A 22557-nucleotide genomic window follows, 5' to 3' on the forward strand; every position below is an offset into this window, starting at 1 on the left:
CACGTTTCTGTAGCAGGACCGGCCCAGGGTACGTCAACCAGGATGGCAGGGTGGTCCCTGATGCGGACTTCCTGGGGAAGGAGAAAGTTTGTCCATGTGGGGTAGCATTAGTGGCAGTACATAACCGTGACCTGATTGCGTGGAGCACCTCAGGAAGGAGCTACTGCCAGTGAGAGATTGGCAACCCTCTGGACTTGAAGGCAAGGAGGATGGCCTTCCACATGGTGGTGTTCGCCTTCTCCATCTGGCTGTTCCCTTGGGGGTTATAACTATTGTTCCTGCTGATGGCAATACCTCTGTCCAAAAGGTACTGGTGCAGCTCTTTGTTCATGAATGAGGACCCCTGGTTGCTGTGGACGTATGACAGGTTCTCGAACTGGGTGAATAAGTTGCATAGAGCCCTGATGACAGATGGGCGTGAGGTTCACGAACAGTGGTGGGAGATTGATACAGAGAGTAGAAAGACCACATGTCGATTGGGCCGGTGGGGGGGAGCAGGGCAGCTTGCCGACCATGGTGGGGGAGAGAACCATCATATTACATCGTAACACTCTTGAGGTGGCACTGAAAGTCTAACCCCAGCAGCACTGATGCACAGAGCTGTGGCATGATGAAGAATTTAAAGTTCTTGTAAGTCGTGCCCTGCACGGTCAGGGTCACATTGGTGTAGTTGCGGATCTCAGCTGAGTGGGACTTCGAGGCCAAGGTGACTTTATAGCTTACTGGCCTTGCTTTAAGGGAGTAACGCTGCACCGTACTCGGGTGGATAAAACTCTCAGTGCTCCTGCTATCAAAAAAGCATCTTGTCACCTGATTATTGCTTGAGATGTCCATCATAGACCGACCGGGTGAGTTGATGTGGGCTACTTTGAGCCAGTACTACAGAGGCCAGTGTCAGTTTATGCTCTGGTCTGTGCTGACTTGTAGTCTGGGAGCATAATGGCGGCGCCCATGCAGTGGCATGGTTATCTTTGGAAGTTGACGGTGTCAAAGATGGAGCCCCCATGTCATGGTGTAGTCGTCTCCAGAATATGACAGTGGCCAAGATGGTGGCCTCCATGCTCCGCACCCAGTAGCTTTGGGACTGGAAGGCGACTGTCACTAATATTCCTTCACCCTTTCTGGACTTCTAGCACATCACATCTTTCGCCAGGCAATGTTTTCAGGGGTGCTTTGGTTGGCCATAAAAGCAGCACCTCCGGTGCTCCTGGGAGACTGCGGAAGTGGTGGGTTCGTTCATCAAACACGGTAGCAGACTACTGGCCTGTAAACCAAGATGGTGGCCCCTATTTGAACCCCGCGCCATTTTCTGAGTAAGCTTTCATGTTACAGAGGGTGATCTCCAGCAATTTCCCGAGGTTGATTGCCCCTTTTAAAATCCAACGTACTCTGCTCAAGTAGCCTCTGGCACACGTAATCCTACCTGACGTCTGCAACATAGGTGTCCTGGATCATGTCCTCAGTTTTTTTTTGGGCGGCCGACATCGACAGGAAATTGTATAATTATGCGAGTCCCCACAGGGCCTGGAGGAACTCGTTGCTTGATTCTCCTGGCCGCTTTCTGTGGGTGGCCAGCATGCGACTGGCCTATACTTTGTTGACTTTCTCCCTTTACTGGTCCTTAAATATGTCAAGGTAGTGTAGCCAGAATTCAAAGCAGTCTGAGGCTTCTGGCAATTGTGGGTCAATCTCCAGCTTATCAGGCTTCAAGAGTTACTCCATCGTTGGGAAAAAAATATTGTAAATAAAATTGATGCTCTATCAATAACTCAAAAGACTAGAGTTACAGAACTATAGGCTTTTATTTACAATAAACTTGAAGGTCATCCTGTGCTGTGACCCAGGCTTTCTGGGGAATCGTTATGGTGTTGGGGCCTTTATTCAGGGTCAAGAGGGAGGAGTCACAGGTACAGTCACAGAATGTGGTGGTACCAGATAATTGAGTGTACAACAGTTCACCAGTCAGCACCTCTTTTCTTAAATGTGGAACCTAAAACTGCTTACTATACTCCAAGTGAGGTCTCACCAGTGCCTTATAGAGTCTCAATGTCATATCCCTGCTCTTATATTTTATTGCTCTTGAAATGAATGCCAGCTTTGCATTTGCCTTCTTCACCACTGACTCAACCTGCAAATTCACCTTCAGGCTATCCTGCACGAGGATTTCTAGATCCCTTTACATCTGGGTATTTTCAATTTTCTCTCCCGTTTCTCTCCAATGTATTTCCAGAAGATTGCACCTGGCAGTGAAGTCAGGCAGGAAGATTCATTCGTCTGTCTCTGTGATGTGGGTCATGGTTTTCTTAAGGTAAATATAGAAGTCCTACAAAGACTGCCACATCCACAGCTTCCAAAATTGGGCTTTGTGCGCTGGTAACAATGGTGGGGTGATTCCATGTTAGGGTGAAAGGAAGGGTCATGAAATGTTCACTCATCCACAAATAATTGAATTTGAATTGAATTTTTAAAAAAATGTTGGTCATTAAAAAAGATGCCCATGTAGCGGCAGCTATGAGGAAAGAGACTCTTAACCACCACTTTGGGGGTTTCAATGACAGCTTAATTCAAAACTCATGTGTGCTTCTTAAAGGGCAGCATGAGCTCCACCCCCACGTGGGCGGTGATGTCATCACGCTGCCTGAGGCACGCGCTTAGTTCAAACCATGAGGCAAGGAGGTCCCCCGATGGTGTCATGTACTTGTAGCTGCCCCGCCGGTGCGGCGATACAAGCGGGGCTGGTTCACCACAAGTATGTGCGCCGCAACACAACCACCCCCCAGAACCAGCTCACGTGTTTCACTGCTTGGGCAGGCGGCCTCAGCGATTTAGTTGGGCCATTTGAACTGGCTGCCTTGAGGCAGTCGATTGTGAATAGTTCTCCTTTGCCTCCAATGTCTAAAGTGAAGTCTTGCCCGATTGCTGCAGGACTCTGTAGGGGCCTTCATAAGGGTGCTGCAGGGGTAGGGTGTGCAAACCTCGCCGGACAAAAATGTACTCGGCTGCATCCAGTTCCTTGGGTAGGTGGGACGGTCGGCCACCGTGGTGAGACAGAGGTGGGAGGGCTACCGAGGTGAGCTTACTCTGAAGGTCTTCCAATAAGGTCGGATTGTTGGCAGCCGAGTTCGTGTCTGGGCCAAAAACTCTCTGGGTAGCGACAATGGCGAGCCATAAACCATCTCCACGGATGATACCTCCAGATCCTCCTTTGGGGCCGTCCTGATGCCGAGCAAAATCCAGGGCAACTCATCTGCCCAACCAGGGCCGGTGAGGCGAGTCATGAGGGCTGACTTAAGGTGTCGGTGGAATCGCTCCACTAAGCTGTTAACTTGAGGGTGATCTGCTGTGATGTGGTGGAGCTTGACCCCCAAAAGGCTCGCCATGCGCCCAGAGGGCAGACATGAATTGGGCACTTCCGTCACTAATAATGTGCGCCGGGACTCTGAACCAGTGAGCGAATAAGTTCCTGGAGCACGTCTCGGTGGAAGTCTTTCATCGGAATCGCTCAGTTCACCACCATCAACAAGTAGTGGGTATCCCTGGACACTGGCAGGGGGCCCACGATGTCCATGTGTATATATTGGAATCTCTTGGCTGCAGAGTCGAACTGTTGTATCGGGGCTTTTGTGTGATGGTGGACTTTGGAGGCCTGTCCCTGCGTGCAGCTCCTCGCCATCTGGGCTACTTGTTTTTTGAGCCTATGCCACACAAAACACTTTGCCACCATCTGAACCGATGTCTTGACCAAGGGGTGGGCCAAGTTGTGGACCATGCTGAAAGCCCGCGACCTCCACTGCGGTGGGACTACAGGGTGTGACGAGTCAGTGGAAACATCGCAGAGCAGAGTGTCTGGGCTGCCCAGCAACCGGAGGTCCCAAAGTTGGAGTCATGTAATAGTGGTGCGGAGGGGCTGTGTTTCCATGTCCTCCCTCTGGGCTTGTGCTAACTGGCCATAGTTCAGGCCATGCTGAGGATGATGGGCCGCAAAAGTGCATCAGCCACAACATTGTCTTTACCTGCCTGGTGCCAGATGTTGGTGGTGAATTCCGACACATAGGATAGGTGCCGCTGCTGGCAAGCTGACCAGGGTCTTTTGACAATGTAAGGGCTTGTGTGAGCGGCTTGTGGTTGGTGAACACGGTGAATGGTCTGCCTTCCAGGAAATATTGGAAATGCCTGATGTCCAGGAGGTCCCCGTCGAAGGTGCTGTACTTTATTCTGGAGGATGGAGGTGCCTGCTGAAAAAGGCTTGCGGGTGCCATTGGCCGGTGACCCATTGCTCCAGAATGCCCACAACGGCCATGGCTGACGTGTCCATTGAGAGCGTGGTGTGAGCATCCATCCACGGGTGGGCTAATAGAATGGCGCTCACCAGAGCGTCTTTCATTGCAGTGAAAGCACCCTCCGCCTCTTCTGACCATACCAGGACCTTGTCCTTCGCGGCGATCAGTGCGAATAATGGCCACATGATGTAGGCCACCTTGGGGATGAACAGGTGGTAAAAGTTCACCATGGCATCAAACTCCTGCGAGCCCTTGCGGGTGGTGGGTTTCGGGAACTGACGCACGGCTGCAACTTTTTCCGGTGCTGGGGCAGCTCCGGCCGCCAAGATGATATGGCCCAGGAACTGCAGGGACTGCCTGTCGAACTGGCACTTAGCTACGTTGACCGTGAGGCTGAACTCTGCCAGATGGGGGAACAGTGCGTGGAGATGGACCTGTGCTCGTCGCGATCTCAACTGGCGATGAGGATGTCATCGAGATAGATGAACACAAAGTCCAAGTCTCTGCCCACTGCATCCATTGGGCACTGGAAAGTTTGGGCCACATTCTTTAACCTGAAGGGCATCCGCAAGAATTCAAAAAGGCTGAACAGGGTGATGATTGTAGTCTTGCCGATGTCATCAGGGTAGACCAGGATTTGATGGTAGCCCTGTATCAGGTCAACCTTTGAGAACACTTGAGCACTGTGCAAGTTCACTGAGAAGTCCTGAATATCCAGGATGTGCTATCGGTCCAGCGTGGTCGCGTCATTAAGGCGATGGTAGTACCCACAAGGGCACCAACCTCCTGAAGTCTTGGGGACCATGTGGAGGGTGGAGGTCCAGGGACTGTCAGATCTACGGACGATTTCCAGTTCCTGCAGTCGGGAGAATTCTTCTTTGGCCAGTTGCAGCTTTTCTGGGGGTAATCGCCTGGCTTTTGCATGAAGTGGGGGACCCTGGGTTGCGATGAGATGGTAGACTCCATGTTGAGGAATGGCGGCGGTGAACTGTGACTGCAGGTTTGAGGGGAACTTATCGAGGATACTTGTATATTCGTCCTTAGGGGCACTGATGGCGGCTATCCCCAGGTTGCTCACATCTGTGGCATCCAGGCGGACGGATTGAAAGGTGTGGGCGTTAACTAACTGCTTGCCCTTGACATCCACTAACAGGCTGTGCGCCTGGAGGAAGTCGGCCCTCAACAGCGCCGTGCCTACTGAGGCCAGCATGAACTTCCAGCAGAACCGGTCCTTTCTGATCTGGATCTGCGCTTTGCGAGTTCTGAAGATCCTGATGGCGGATCCGTTGGCTGTTGGCAGGGTAGGGCCCTGTGCTTGGGTGCAGGCCTCGAGGGCTGTCGGGGGGAGCACACTCAGCTCCACTCTGGTATCTACTAGGAGCTATCGGCCAGTGGACTTGTCGGTCATGTGCAGGAGGCTGTTCGCGTGGCCAGCTCCCACAGCCATTAAAGGCGGCTGGCCGAATCAGCACTTGCAGGCTTGAGGCCCCCAGCGCTGATGATAGAAACACCAGATGGGGTGGTACTCCTCTGGCTTCTGTTTGGGAGGTGCTTGCGGCCGACTGGGCCTTGGGCAGGTGACTTGGATGAGGGCAGCCTCATTCTCCCGCTTGGTCCACCAGAAGATGTCCACGCGGGCGCTGTGGGTCGGAGAAGTCTTCGTCCGCCAGCAGGAGCTGTATGTCCTCGGGCATCTGCTCAAGGGAAGGAAGATTTGCCGGAACAGAAAACACAGTTTGTGGTCCTCTGCTAATGCTAGCATCTCATCCATTGGGGCAGACGGGGTTCTGTCTCCCAACCCATCCAGGCGTAGGAGCCTGGAGACGCGCTGTTGCTAGGAGAGGCCGAAGGTCCTGAGGAGGAGGTTCTTGAGGGTGGGATATTTACCAACCTCTGGCAGGTTGTGGATGAGGTCGTCCAACCTGGTCGCGGTCTCTTCATTGAGTAAAACATCGTGGCGTCTGATGAAATGTTTCTGAGGCAAAACTGTGCTTCTGCCTGCCCGAACCACGTACGCGGGCGATGTGTTCAGAAGGGGGCAGTTTCACCGTGACTGCGTTGATCTCTGAGGGATCCATTGTGAGAGGCCAGAAAAACCTCTCGACTAGTCGGGGTCACCAATGTAGTGGCAGCTATGAGGAAAGATACTCTCAACCACCACATTGAGGGTTTCAACGACAGTTTAATTCAAATCCTGCACACGCCCTTTAAGGGCGGTGACATCATCATGCTGCTTGAGGCACACACTCAGTTCAAACCATGAGGCAAGGAGGTCCCCCGATTGAGCCATGTATTCGCAGCTGCCCCGCTGGCGTGGCGGTACAAGCGGGACCGGTTCGCTACGAGTATGTGCGCCACCACACCCATGTATTTTTATTTTTGCTATGACTTAACTAATTTTAGGAAATTGTTATTTTGCCTTGCTTCCTTCAAATTTAGATCAAAGGCATCACCTGGAAGATATCCCAATGATATAATTGTTTATTAAATAATATCTGTTTGCCTGCAGCTAGAAAGAATTTTGGTGCATATGTACATTGTACAATGTAAATATATGTCCATAAACTCATTATCAAAATTAGTGTAATTATATTATACAAATTCCAGGATTTTGGCCAGCATTTTATTCTGTGATTCTGTTTCACTATTTTTCCTTGAAATCCAGAGATCAGAGTGCACAACATTGTGCTTCATGATTGAACACTAAGATTTATATCTAGATGTAATTGTAATTTTTATGCTTTCTTTAGAGTTCTCAAGAATCATGCAAAAAGACCTTTGCTCAGCTTTGAGCCAATGAACGAGCTGAAAGCCAAATATTTCTTCTCAATCTTGGCAACTGCAAATCCATGTGGAAAAAAAAAGGCTAAGAAAGGAAATGTGAACATGAGCAGAAACAGAGGTTCATTTAAATTTGGAGCAGAGTCATGTTGCCAAGGGAACACCAGGATTACATTCACTACACTCTGCTACATTTGACATCAGGATTTCTGAAAGCATCTCGAGATGTTGAATAAATAGACCTCATTAATTTTGATGTGAATTTCTCCTCTTGTTTACCTTCCTCTCTGGAAACGTTGTATTGTATGAGAACCAAAGGTTTAAAAGAGGGAAAACAGCTAACTCATTCACCAAAAAGAGCCTTGGTGTTTAAAACAGCTTCAAAATAGGACTTGCGTCACAAGGGTTGAAGTTTAATTTTTTGAAGAAAATGTAGACATACAGCACTGTAACTGGCCAATTTGGCCCTACGAGTCTATGACACCCAATTTACACCCAATTACTTTCATCCTGTATGTTTTTGAAAGTTGGGAGAAAACTGGATTCCCCGGAAAAAACCCATGCAGACACTGGGAGTACGGACAAACTCCTTACAGAAAGCATGGGATTTGAACCCAGGTCTGATCCCAATCGCTGGCGCTGTAAAGGCATTGTGCTAACCGTTGCTCATTTGTATTACTGAGGTAGATTGGATATAGAAGTTCAAAGAAAATGAAATCTTACAACTCTTGCCATCTGAACTCAGCCTTAAAAATGCAGGAGCTGAATCCTCCAGACAAAATATGTCTTTAATCAAATCAAAAGGATATTGGGCTGCAGAACCTTGGCATTATCCTCACATTCACTATCTTTTCTTTTTCTTCTTCTTTTTTTGGCTTGGCTTCGCGGACGAAGATTTATGGAGGGGGTAAATGTCCACGTCAGCTGCAGGCTCGTTTGTGGCTGACAAGTCCGATGCGGGACAGGCAGACACGGTTGCAGCGGTTGCAGGGGAAAATTGGTTGGTTGGGGTTGGGTGTTGGGTTTTTCCTCTTTTGCCTTTTGTCAGTGAGGTGGGCTCTGCGGTCTTCTTCAAAGGAGGTTGCTGCCCGCCAAATTGTGAGGCGCCAAGATGCACGGTTTGAGGCGATATCAGCCCACTGGCGGTGGTCAATGTGGCAGGCACCAAGAGATTTCTTTAGGCAGTCCTTGTACCTTTTCTTTGGTGCACCTCTGTCACGGTGGCCAGTGGAGAGCTCGCCATATAACATGATCTTGGGAAGGCGATGGTCCTCCATTCTGGAGACGTGACCCACCCAGCGCAGCTGGATCTTCAGCAGCGTGGACTCGATGCCGTTGACCTCTGCCATCTCGAGTACTTCGACGTTAGGGATGAAAGTGCTCCAATGAATGTTGAGGATGGAGCGGAGACAACGCTGGTGGAAGCGTTCTAGGAGCCGTAGGTGATGCCGGTAGAGGACCCATGATTCGGAGCCGAACAGGAGTGTGGGCCGCACTGTGATTCTGGGAGAATATTCTCGGCGACACTAGGTATTATTCTATTTAGGAGAATCCTAGCGAAGATTTTGCCTGCAATGGAGAGCAGCGTGATTCCTCTGTAGTTTGAGCAGTCTGATTTCTCGCCTTTGTTTTTGTACAGGGTGATGATGGTGGCATCACGAAGGTCCTGAGGCAGTTTTCCTTGGTCCCAACAAAGCTTGAAAAACTCATGCAGTTTGACATGCAGAGTTTTTCCGCCAGCCTTCCAGACCTCTGGGGGGATTCCATCCATACCTGCTGCTTTGCCACTTTACAGTTGTTCGATTGCCTTATATGTCTCACCCTGGGTGAGGACCTCATCCAGCTCTAGCCTTAGGGGCTGTTGAGGGAGCTGGGGCAGGGCGGAATCTTGGACTGAGCGGTTGGCACTGAAAAGAGATTGGAAGTGTTCTGACCATCGGTTGAGGATGGAGATCTTGTCGCTGAGGAGGACTTTGCCGTCTGAGCTGCGCAGCGGGCTTTGGTCTTGGGGTGAGGGGCCATACACAGCCTTTAGAGCCTCGTAGAAACCCCTGAAGTTGCCAATGTCTGCGCTGAACTGGGTTCGCTTGGCGACGCTAGTCCACCACTCATTTTGGATCTCCCGGAGTTTGCGCTGAAGATGGCTGCATGCGCGACGGAAGGCTTGTTTCTTCTCTGGACAGGACGGCTTTGTAAGGTGAGCCTGGTGGGCAGCTCGCTTCTTTGCCAGCAGCTCCTGGATTTCCTGGCTGTTTTCGTCAAACCAGTCCTTGTTTTTACTGGAGGAGAAGCCCAGTACCTCTTCAGTGGATTGCAGTATGGTAGTCTTCAACTGATCCCAGAGGGTTTCAGGGGACGGGTCCGTGAGGCGGATTGCATCATCGAGCTTTGCTTTGAGGTTTGCCTGGAAGTTTCCTCTCGCTTCGTCTGACTGCAGGTTTCCAACATTGAACCTCTTTTGACAAGCCGCTGTTCTGCGCAGAGCTCCAACAGGAGGCGCCCATTGTCGTTGCACTTGCCGACACCATGCTTGCCCAGGATTCCTGGCCAGGTTTCTGAGTCTTTGCCGACGCGAGCATTGAAGTCGCCAAGGATGACAACCTTGTCGGCTGTAGGGGTGCGTTGGATGAGGTTGCGCAGGTCAGTGTAGAACTTGTCCTTTTCTGCTGGTTCCGCCTGGAGGGTTGGAGCATAGACACTGATGAGGGTGATGCAACGCTTGTTTTGAAGGGGGAGTCGCATGGACATGATTCGGTCCGAGTGGCCTGTCGGAAGGTTTTCGAGTTTGGAGGCAATGAAGTTCTTGACCATGAAGCCTACACCAGATAGGTGTCATTCATCCGAAGGCTTGGCAGACCAGTAGAGTGTGTAGCCCGCGCCGCGTTCTTGGAGGCTGCCTACATCTGCCAGGCGGACTTCACTGAGAGCGGCTATGTCGATGTCAAGTCTGAGGAGTTCATGTGCAATGAGGGCAGACCGACATTCAGGTCGGTGGCTGTCAGCCTTGTCTAGCATGGTTTTGATGTTCCAGCATGCTAGCTTGAGTTTGTGAGCATCTTTTGAGGGGGAGGACGTGGAGGGGGAGGACGTGGAGGGGGAGGACGTGGAGGGGGAGGACGTGGAGGGGGAGGACGTGGAGGGGGAGGACGTGGAGGGGGAGGACGTGGAGGGGGAGGACGTGGAGGGGGAGGACGTGGAGGGGGAGGACGTGGAGGGGGAGGACGTGGAGGGGGAGGACGTGGAGGGGGAGGACGTGGAGGGGGAGGACGTGGAGGGGGAGGACGTGGAGGGGGAGGACGTGGAGGGGGAGGACGTGGAGGGGGAGGACGTGGAGGGGGAGGACGTGGAGGGGGAGGACGTGGAGGGGGAGGACGTGGAGGGGGAGGACGTGGAGGGGGAGGACGTGGAGGGGGAGGACGTGGAGGGGGAGGACGTGGAGGGGGAGGACGTGGAGGGGGAGGACGTGGAGGGGGAGGACGTGGAGGGGGAGGACGTGGAGGGGGAGGACGTGGAGGGGGAGGACGTGGAGGGGGAGGACGTGGAGGGGGAGGACGTGGAGGGGGAGGACGTGGAGGGGGAGGACGTGGAGGGGGAGGACGTGGAGGGGGAGGACGTGGAGGGGGAGGACGTGGAGGGGGAGGACGTGGAGGGGGAGGACGTGGAGGGGGAGGACGTGGAGGGGGAGGACGTGGAGGGGGAGGACGTGGAGGGGGAGGACGTGGAGGGGGAGGACGTGGACCTGTCCTCGGGCCTGTGCAAAGGAGCTTTTAGGTGGAGTGCAGTGTGCGCAGTACTGGCCCCACCCTTTACACCCATGGTTCGTGTGCCGTGGCCTAGCGAGCTGGGACATGGCAGGGAGGTCCTTGGGTTGTAGGTTTTATATCGGAGTGGCCTTCTCATTCACTATACTTGTACAGTAAAACCCCCAGTATCCAGCTGGAGAAGTGAATTTTCTAGTTGCTTGAGATTGTGTGTTGTGTGATTGGCAAACTAACTGCTAGGGGAGCTAATTTAAAACTTTAATAATTTTTACCTATTTATTTTCCATGATTTTTTTTGCTGGATGCTTGAGGCTTCTAGTTGCTTGAATTACAGATAATGGGATTTTGCAGTAGAGTATATTAAATAACTAAGGAGCAGAATTCTGTGATTACAACTCTATTTCAGCTTCATTAGTTTTCAGTAATCATCACCATTGAGATTGAGGCATTAGCAAATGTGACATGGATGGAGAATGCCATCGAGGAAAGGTTACTTGCTGTTCTCATCCTCCAGGTGGCCATTCTATAATGCTTCACGAATAATGATGGAATAGCAAAGATTGCAAATGGTGCTGCTACAGTGGATGCCAAGGATTAATATTCTCATTCTTTCAGCTTTACTTTATGAATGCTGCTTGAATACCTGGAACTGGAATGCATTCCAATTGGTAAACAATAATTGTTTTGGTGCATTTAAGACAGTTAACAACACATCTATATTTAATAAGGACAAAGTTCAGTTGCAGTGGCAGAGAGTTATGGCTTCAGTTGAGCAGTAGCAGAAAAACAGTGTATCACAACTTTATATTTAATAGATTAGTCTCACACTCTGAAACAAAATTCTGGAGCATATTTTCCCTAACTCCAAAATTACCTTAGGTCTGGATGTCTTCCTTGTATCTATAATAAAAATACAGAATTATTTGGCAATTTATCAGGAGAAAGGATTATGCTAGAACCTATGAGTAGGAAGTGGTAAAAGAAAATGTTAATAGGACTGAGTAGTATGAAAGATAAATTATCATTGATGTTTTTGTTGTTTTTAACGAAGAGTAAGTAACAGATGTAGTACATTGTAATAGGCTGGCTTTCATATAACTGGAGTGTTTTGATTGTTGGATTCCGCATCTAGTGAAACAGGAGTTTGGGATTATTTGTGCAAATCTGCATTAAGAAAACAAAATTCATGCATTCACCTAAGTGACCATATAATCATGACCCATAATCAACAGTGAAGTATAGAAAGTGGAGCAACAGCAAACACCTTTATAATTTTCTGAAAAGTTCAGACAAAATTCAGATGGATAGTTGATTAAATATAAACAAGGGTTTGTGTTGAAAACAAAGGAGAATGTGGAACTGGAAACAGAACCCTGGAAGAATGAAGCCAGTCAAGCAGCATCTGTAAAGGCAGAAAGTATTCGTCAATGATTGGGGTCAAGACTGAGACTGATGATAAGAACAGAGTGGAATGAGAAATGTTTGTCAGTACATTGCAGTACAACAGAGGGGTGGGACAGGGTTCTTTTTAATCCATCTGTTGACATGCTTAACTTGTATCCAATTCTGTGAAGTTCTGCTCTCCAGGCAGAAATGTGTTTTCTCTTTGTTGCAGATTCATCAAAATTATATTTAAATTAAGGTATTAACTAAGGAAGACCAGACCTGCAATTACAAAAATGATGTTGAAGCTATAGAGAGAGCGTAGAGGAGATTTTCCAGGATGTTGCCTGGATTGCAAAATACATCTTACGACACACTGTTGGCAGAGCAGGGCTTTTCTCTTTGGGGTGAAGAAGGAAGAGAGGTGACTTGATAGAGGTCTACAAGATTCTGAGAGGCATAGATAAGATAGAGATAGTCAGCACCTTTTACCCAGAGTGGGAGTAGCAAACAACAGAGGACATCTGTACAAATTGAAGGGAGGAATGTTTAGGGGAGACAACAGGGGTAAGTTTTTTTATACAGAGAATTGTGGTTGCCTGGAATACATTGCTAGAGGAAGTATTTGAGGCTGGAACAATGGAGGCATTTAAGAGAATCTTAGGCATGGATGAAAAATAGAGGTAGGGAGGGTTTTTTATGGGTCTTCACAACATTGTGACCAAAGGGACTGTACTATTCGGTAATTGTTCTATGTAATCTAATTGAAGATGATTAAACAATTTGGCGGAGTGAAATGCAAATCAGCTATTCTGCAGGGGATTCCTGAACAAAGGTACAACAACATTCTAAACTTGGAGTTGGGTCATTTAGAGTATTGTCAGGAAACACTTCACACAACAGTGGAAACCTAGAATCTCTCCCCAAAGAAAGCTGCTGAAGGTCCACGAACTGAAAGTTTCAGAATTGTGAAACTTCAAAACTTGGGCGGCATGTAGTGTAGCAGTTAGCACAACACTATTACAGCGCCATTGTTTTTATACAGGGTGATGATGATGGCATCATGAAGGTCCTGAAGCAACTTTCCTTGGTCCCAGCAGAGCATGAAAAACTCATGCAGTTTGGTATGCAGAGGTTTGCCGCCAGCCTTCTAGACCTCTGGTGGGATTCCATCCATACCTGCTGCTTTGCCACTTTTCAGTTGTTCAATTGCCTTATATGTCTCTTCCCGGGTAAGGACCTCATCCAGCTCTAGCCTCAAGGGTTGTTGAGGGAGCTGGAGCAGGGCAGATTCTTGGACTGAGCAGTTGGCACTGAAAAGGGATTGGAAGTGTTCTGACCATCGATTGAGGATGGAGATCTTGTCGCTGAGGAGGACTTCGCCATCTGAGCTGTGCAGAGGGCTTTGGACTTGGGGTGAGGGGCCGTACACCGCCTTTAATGTCTCATAAAAACCCCTAAAGTCGCCAATGTCGGCGCTAAGCTAAACCAACATTGAAGTACTCGAGCTGGCAGAGTCCGCAAGCAGCAAATCCATGCTACTGAAGACCCAACTGCGCTGGGTGGGTCACGTCTCCAGAATGGAGGACCATCGCCTTCCCAAGATCGTGTTATATGGCGAGCTCTCCACTGGCCACCGAGACAGAGGTGCACTAAAGAAGAGGTACAAGGACTGCTTAAAGAAATCTCTTGGTGCCTACTACATTGACCACCACCAGTGGGCTGATATCGCCTCCAACCGTGCATCTTGGTGCCTCACAGTTCGGCGGGCAGCAACCTCCTTTGAAGAAGACCGCAGAGCCCACCTCACTGACAAAAGACAAAGGAGGAAAAACCCAACACCCAACCCCAACCAACCAATTTTCCCTTGAAACCGCTGCAACTGTGCCTGCCTGTCCCGCATTGGACTTGTCACTCACCAACGAGCCTGCAGCAGACGTGGACATACCCCTCCATAACTCTTCATCTGCGAAGCCAAGCCAAAGATTACAGTGCCAGAAACCTGGGTTTGAATCTGGCATTTGTCTGTAAGGAGTTTATATGTTCACCCCATCCCTGCATGGGTTTTCTCTGGGTGCTCCAGTTTCTTTCCCACCCTCCGAAAAATACTGGGGCTTGGGATTAATTGGGGTATTTGGGCAACATAACCTCATGGGCCAGAAGAGCTTTTTACCGGAGGAGTCACATAATGGAGTAGTAGCCAGTAGGGTAAAACCAGCCCTTTCCAGAAAAAAAGAAAAAAAAGTCAAGACAAAGCTTAACAAATATGAAGTATAAGAAATAGAAGATAAAGTTGCAGAAAAGAGAAAGAAGCTGGCACCCAAGAAGGAAAAAGTAAAAATAACAGGGAAAAAAGAAGAAAAGTCACCAGAAAAGAAAGAAGGCCTTACCTGCACGAAGGAACAGGGAGCCGTGGTGGCGAAGAGCGCCCGATCTCCGAGGTTGGCGCTGGCCCCGCGGAGTCGTGACACCCCGACCAGTGGTCTGCAAAAATGGCTCTCTGAGGAGTCGCACATGCGCAATGCACAATCAAAGGTAAAAGGAAACACCAACGGGAGGGGTCTCAGCCGAGGAGCGGGCAACCACGGCGCGACCAGCTGAGGGACGCCCAACACCAGGGATCTTAGCTGGAAGATGAGGAAGGCGACAGGAGAGGGAGTGAGGAACCAGGCGAGGAAGAAAGTCGACGGGGTGAACGGCAAGAGGAGCAGCAGCAGGAGGCCCGACAGACGAACAGCCCAGGAGGGGAGGATCAACAACAAGAGGCCCAGCAAGAAGAGGCCCAACAAAGTGATACAAACAACTCATCAGGAGAATCAGAAGAGACAAATATACAAAAAGAAGAAGAAGACACAAACACAGGTGCAGACACAGAAGAAGAGGAAGAAAAAGACCAAGATCTTCACTGAGAAATAGAAGGTAAAACAAATGGACAGAATATAGATAAAGCCTTTTTCAAAGAACAAATGAGAGCATTAAAAGAATGGTTGTCATTAGAATTTAGTGCAATTAAAAGAAAAATGAAAAGAACAGAAAATAAAATGCAAAGATTAGAACGGGTCATGACAGAAATAGGGAAAAGAGTAGAAAATATGGAAGAATGAGAAATGGCTGAAGAAATGGAAGTAAATGACTTAAGAGGAAAATTGGAAGAAAGTGACAAAAAATTAAAGAGACACAAGAGTTTTTATCTCATAAAATTGATATGTTGGAAAATTATAGTAGGCGAAACAACATAAAAATATTGGGCCTGAAGGAGGGTGAAGAAGGCACAGACATGAAGGAATTTATAAAAGGATGGATCCCGAAGGTCCTGAGAATGACAGAAATGCAGGAAGAAATGGAAATAGAAAGGGCACACAGAGCATTAGCTCCGAAACCGCAGACACAACAGAAACCAAGATCCATCTTAGTAAAACTTTTGAGATATACGGCAAGAGAAAATATACTGCAGCAGGCAAGGAATAAAGTTAGAGAAGATAATAAACCATTGGAATACAAGGGTCAAAAAATATTTTTTTATCCAGACATAAGTTTTGAACTCTTAAAGAAGAGGAAAGAGTTTAATACAGCAAAATTGATTCTATGGAAAAAAAGGTTATAAATTCATGTTAAGACATCCAGCCATGCTTAAAATATTTATACTCGGGGAGGAAAACAGACTGTTCTCGGATCCAGAGGAAGCACAAGAATTCACAGAGCGTTTGCAGGATAGAAGGAGAAATAAAGAGATGTAATAAGAATGAAGAACAGTGATAAAGTATTTATAAAGATGTAAAAACAATGTATATGTAAAGAACTAAAGAGGGAAAAGAGAGGGGAAGGAAGGAAGTAAGGGGGAAAAAGAAAGGGAGAGCTTTGTTATATTTGTTTTTTAAAAAGTGTTTTCTGGGGGGGGTTGGGGAGGGAGAGAATAACCATCACTGAGAAATCAGTTGACGCTTGCGAGCAAAATCGCAATCCAAATGGAAAGGGGAGTTGTGGTTGCCCGGCAAAGGATAAGGGGCAACTCAGAGAAGGGGGGGGGCATTTTGAGTTAAGGTAATATTGGATATGGGAATAGTTGCAGTATTTTGTGTTTTAAATGTGTTGTCATACATTGAGTTTAAAAAGGGAAAAATTAGAAATTAAAATGGGAAAAAGGGGGATGGAGGTAGTGAGGAAGCCGAAAAGAGGTGTAAACAAGATATAAGATGGTCAGGTTGAACTATATGACTATAAACATTAATGGAATACATAACCAAATTAAAAGGAAGAGGCTATTAAATTTACTGAAAAATAAAAAAATAGATATAGCATTTGTGCAGGAAACACATCTAACTGAAGTGGAACATAATAAATTAAAGAGAGACTGGGTAGGACACGTCGTGGAAGCATCATATGATTCAAAAGCTAGAGGTGCAGCCATATTAGTTAACAAAAATGTACCAATAAAAATAGATGAGGAAATAATAGATCCAACAGGGAGGTATGTAATGATAAAGTGTCAGATATATTCAGAATTTTGGAATTTGCTCAATATATATATATATATATATATATATATATACACCTAATCAGGAGGATCAAAAGTTAATGCAGGATATTTATTTGAAGATTTCTAATACACAAGGAAGGGATTTTAACCTTAATTTGGATCCAATGTTGGATAAAACTTGACAAAAGACAAGCAAAAATAATAAAGTTGCTAAATTTATGGTTACATCAATGCAGGAAATGAAACTTATGCATATATGGAAGAGGCAACACCCAAGAGAGAAGGAATATTCATATTATTCAAGTAGGCATAAAACATACTCAAGGATTGATATGTTTTTGTTGTCGGCCCATATTCAAGGCAGAGTTAGGAAAACTGAATATAAAGCTAGACTACTATCTGATCATTCACCCCTGTTATTAGTAATAGAACTGGAAGACATCCCACCAAGAACAAATAGATGGAGGTTAAACTCCATGCTACTTAAAAGGCAGGAATTTAGAGAGTTTATTGAATGCCAAATTAAAACATATTTTGAAATAAACACGGAATCAGTGAAAGACAAATTTATATTATGGGATGCAATGAAAGCCTTCATTAGAGGGCAGATAATAAGTTATGTAACTAAGATGAAAAAGGACTACAATCAGGAAATAAAGCAGTTGGAAAGGGAGATAGTAAGTACAGAAAAGGAACTAGTAAAAAGGGATGATATAACAAAAAAGAGAGAATTGGCGGACAAAAAAATAAAATACGAAACATTACAAACATACAAGGTGGAGAAGAACATAATGAAAATAAAGCAAAAGTATTATGAACTGGGAGAAAAAACACATAAAATATTAGCCTGACAACTTAAAACAGTACAAGCTAAAAGAACTGTATTGGCATCAAGGAAAAAGGAAAAACAAATTACATATAACCCAATAGAGATTAATGAAAAATTTAAGGAATTTTATGAACAATTATACCAAACTGAGAACGAGGGGAAAGATGATAAAATAGAAGAGTTTTTAGCTAAAATTGAACTGCCAAAATTGCAAGAAGAGGAACAAAACAAATTGATAAAACCATTTGAAATAGAGGATATATTAAAAAAGCTGCTGAACAATAAAACATCAGGATAGGATGGATTTCCAATAGAATTCTATAAAACATTTAAAGAGTTATTAATTCATCCTCTCCTGGAACTAATGAACTAGATAGAAGAAAAACAAAACTTGCCAGATTCATGTAAGACAGCAATAATTACAGTAATACCAGACGGGGAAGGATCCATTAACACCAGCATCATATTGACCAATATCTCTACTTAACTCTGATTATAAGATAATAGTGAAATTATTAGCAAACAGATTGGCCGATTGTGTACCAAAAATAGTAAAACGAGATCAAACTGGATTTATTAAGAAAAGATGAACAGCGGATAATGTCTATAAACTTATTAATCTAATTCATGCAGATCAAGGAAATAAGAAACCAACAGTGGCTGTTGCTTTAGATGCAGAAAAAGCCTTTGACAGAGTAAAGTGGAACTATTTATTTAAAGTATTACAGAGGTTCAATCTACTAGAAAAATATATTAATTGGATTAAAGCATTGTATAATGGACCGTTGGTGAAGGTAACAGTAAATGCATATATATCGAGCCAACTTAAATTAAGTAGGTCAATTAGACAGGGATGTCCATTATCCTCCTTATTGTTCGCCTTAGCAATAGAACCATTGGCAGAACTGATAAGAACAGAAAATAAAATAAAAGGGATAAAAATAAAGAAGAAGGAGTATAAAATCAGCTTTTGCAGATGACATCATAATATACCTAACAGAACCAGAGGTATCAGTAAAAGAATTACATAAGAAATTGAAGGAATATGGAGAAATATCGGGGTATAATATCAATGCAAATAAAAATGAAGTGATGCCAATAAGTAATGCAGATTATACAGAATTTTTAGAAAAATCACTATTTAAATGGCAACCACAAGCAATCTGATACCTAGGGATCAAGTTAGATAATAACTTAAACCACTTGTACAAACTAAATTATCAGCCACTAATAAATAAATTGCAAGAAGACTTAAAACATTGGAAAGAATTACTGCTAATGTTGATAGGGAGGGTAAATTGCATTAAAATGAATGTGTTCCTAAGGATATAATACTTATTTCAATTGTTACCAATTCCCTTAACAGAAAAATTCTTTAATGAACTAAAGAGAATAATAAGGAAATTCTTGTGGAAAGGGAGGAAACCAAGGGTAGCGTTAGATAAATTAACAGAGAGGAATAACGAAGGTAGTTTGCAGTTACCAAATTTTTAAAATTATGATAGAGCCACACAATTAAGGTATTTATCAGACTTTTACCAGACAAGGGAAAAACCAGACTGGACTAAGATAGAACTAGATAAAATAGGGGAGAAAGTACCGGAACATATACTTTATAAGTGGGATGAAAAACTGGTGCAATATAAAAGCTCGCCAGTAGTGCATCATTTACTTAATATATGGAAGAAAATCCACTTAGAAAAGGAAAAAAAATGAATTACCAAATACCAAAATTGTTATTGACACAAAACCCATTAATCCCTTTTACAATAGATAACCTTTCCTTTAGAGAATGGGAGAGAAAAGGAATAAAAAGAATAGAAAATTGTTTTTTGGGAAATAATTTATTAACATTGGAAGAGTTGAAGTACAAATATGAAATAACTCATGGTACAATGTTTGCATATCATCAACTGAAAGCTTATTCAAAGGATAAATTGGGAAACAGATTGAGATTACCAGAAGGAAGCAGCTTTGAAAATGTGATTACAGACACAATGATAATTAAAAGATTTATAATGAACATGTACATTAAGCTGCAAGATAAGGAAGATGAAGAAATAAGCTATAAACCTAAACAAAAATGGGAAAAGGATTTAAACATAAAGAAAAAAAATGAAGCATGGGAAAAGTTGTGTTCTGGAACTATGAAGAATACAATAAACACAAGGTTACGCAAGATACAGTATAATTGGTTACACAGGTTATATATCATGCCTCAAAAGTTAAAAGAATGGGATCCAACATTATCAGATAGATGTTTTCGCTGTAAGAAGGAAAAGGGAACAACAATGTACAAAAGTGAATATGTTTTGGGAAGATCTAAATCAGATATTAAATAAAATCACAACAAATAACATACCAAAAAATCCAGAGATCTTTCTTTTAAGTAACATAAGAAGTAATGAATTAGGCCTCAAATTGGATAAAGCGCAAAAAAGATTCATTATGATAGCCTTTAGCAGTAGCAAAAAAGTGTATAATGTTAACTTGGAAAATGGAAGAGAGCTTGAGAACACAGCCATGGTACATGGAAATGAATAAATGTATTCCATTGGAAAAAATAATATATAATTTAAAAAATAAAGTCACATTATTTGAACAAATTTGGGAACCATACATGGAACAGAACAGGGACAGCTTGCCTCGGACCTCCACCCCCTAAAATGATGATGAGACAAAACGATTTGATTCAGTGTGTAAAAGCAGATGATGCATTTTTCTTGTTTATTTTTCATTGTGTGAAGACATTGTTTTATGGTTTTATTGTATTATATATGTTGAATATTTATTGGTCGGTGGGGGGGGGTGGGAAGGGGGAAAAAAGGGATAAAATACCACTGTGTATATTTAATGATAAATGTTTGCATATATTTTGGTTGATATGGTTCACAATGTGAAAAATAAAAAAATAAATGAACAATCGGATGATAATAAACTTGAAAGAAAGTTAAAAAAATAGAGCTTGTAACCTTGCTGGTAGTAAAACACAAAAGCCTGTAGACACTGTGGTTTAAATACAAACACAGTGCTGGAGAAACTCAGTAGGTCAAGCAGTGTCCTTTATGTAGCAAAGATAAAAATACATAACTGACATTTCAGGCTTGAGCCCTTCACCAAGGTATGGAAAAATGTTGGCAAGCATCCGGATAAAAAGTTAACGGGCCATCCTTCCTCCCCTTACTTGCTGCTGTGCCCTCCCTCCCTTCTCCACCTATTACTTCCTGTCACATTAACATTGGCTTCTCCAGTATCTGCTAACCTGTTCTCCTTTCCCCCTCCCTCCCTTTCCCCATCTTCTTTCTCTCAGCTCTCCATCCCTTCCCCTTCCCTCTCTATTCACCCAGCCATCCCTCCTCCCCTTTCTTTCTGCTGTGCTCTTCCTCACTTCTCCACCTATTACCTCCTGCCTTTGTGATCACGCCTCTCACCTTACCTTTTCATTCAGAAACCTGCCGACGTTTGTCCATACCTTGATGAAGGGCTCAACCCCGAAATGCCGTTTATGTATTTTTATCTTTGTTATATAAAGGAAGCTGTTCGACCTGTTAAGTTTCTCAAGCATTGTGTTTTTACCTGTATGCCTAAATGAAAAGAAATTTGAATTGGAAATATTTTGTGAGATAAAGGCATCTTCCAATACAGCTGCCATAAGTAGGATCTCACTCACAAGCACCAAAGATGTATTGTTTCTGTTCAAGAAAGGAAGGCTTCCACAGAGCTTCAAATATTGAAGCTCTCTGATCATTGATAGAAATTTGCAGAAAGAAGATCATGATGTGACTTAAGAAAGCTTCAAAATATAAAGATTTCTTGGAATTATTTAGAAATATGGCATAATAAGGTGCAAGATCTGAAATAAAAACAGGTAATGGTAGTAAGGCTATACTTCTGAACAAAGAGAGAAAAATAGATGTCGAGTTCATTTGCTACCAGAACTGTTGACAAAAGGTTTACATCTGAAGCCTATGGGTTTTTACATGCTCCTTGTGTGAACTTTTCTAGAGAATGCTGGAAATATTCAATAAGTTAGATAGCACCTGTAGAAAGGATGACAGCAGGTTGTTCATCGAAATGTTTCTGATAAAGATCATCAACCTGAAATGTTAACTCCTTTTCACCACAGATGTTTCTTGATCTATCAGGTATTTCCAGCAATTGCTGTTTTTATTTCGGACTTCTCCTGCACCATTTTTTTTTTTCTCAAGGACTCTGCTCCCACTGCATTTCAAGGAAACAATTCCAAAGACCCGTGAACCTCTGAGAGAGATAGACCTTAAATTGGTGACACCTAGCCACTTAGCTTTATACAGTGACACCTATTTCTATATTCTCCCACAAGAGAAAGTAGTTTCTTTGCACCCATTCTTACAAGACCCTTCTGATTTTACCTGTATCAGTCAGAACTTCTTTCATTCTTTTTAAGGCCAATAGAAATAGCCTAGTCTACCAAACTTTTCTCCATAAACCAATTTCATTTCATTCTTGCCAGCTTTCTCTAAACTGATTCCAATGCATTTACATCCTTTCTTAAATAAGGAAATCATACAATACACAGTAAGCTGAATGTGGTCTCACCAATGTCCTGTCTAAATGAAAGATAATCTCTCTATTTTTGAGTGTAGAAACAATCTGCTGGAGGAACTCTCTGGGTTGAGCAGCATCAATGGGAGAAACAGAATGGTCAAGGTTCTGGGTCAGAGCACTTCATCAAGAAGCTGGGAGACTGCAGTTCATCAACGAAGCAATCTCACAGTCTGCATCCAATCTCCCTCGTATCATCAAGACTTGTGTCTTCCTAATTTTGAATTAAATTCCCTAGTTATAAACAAAAGTTCGGTTTGTTTTCCTAATTCCCAGCGGTACTACAATCATTCAACATTTGAAATAGAAACATATCATTCTAATTTTGTCCTATTTATATTTTTATATAAGTATTAGTCCAATTCAATTCATTTTGTTTCTCATGCCTGCAAAGGAATGTAAAAATAGCCAATACAGAATGACAGACCTTTTATGGCTCGCAACGGAAATCTGTAATATTTT

At 44.5% G+C, this 22557-nt stretch overlaps 1 long non-coding RNA gene across 4 annotated transcripts in view; it reads left to right on the forward strand.

Annotated features, from left to right (window-relative positions):
* Positions 1-22557, forward strand: part of LOC138736634 (uncharacterized) — a 118630-nt gene that overhangs the window by 39439 nt on the left and 56634 nt on the right. The window lies entirely within an intron of this gene.

The sequence above is a fragment of the Narcine bancroftii genome, chromosome 6, assembly GCF_036971445.1.
Source record: "Narcine bancroftii isolate sNarBan1 chromosome 6, sNarBan1.hap1, whole genome shotgun sequence".
NCBI classification, from domain to species: domain Eukaryota; kingdom Metazoa; phylum Chordata; class Chondrichthyes; order Torpediniformes; family Narcinidae; genus Narcine; species Narcine bancroftii.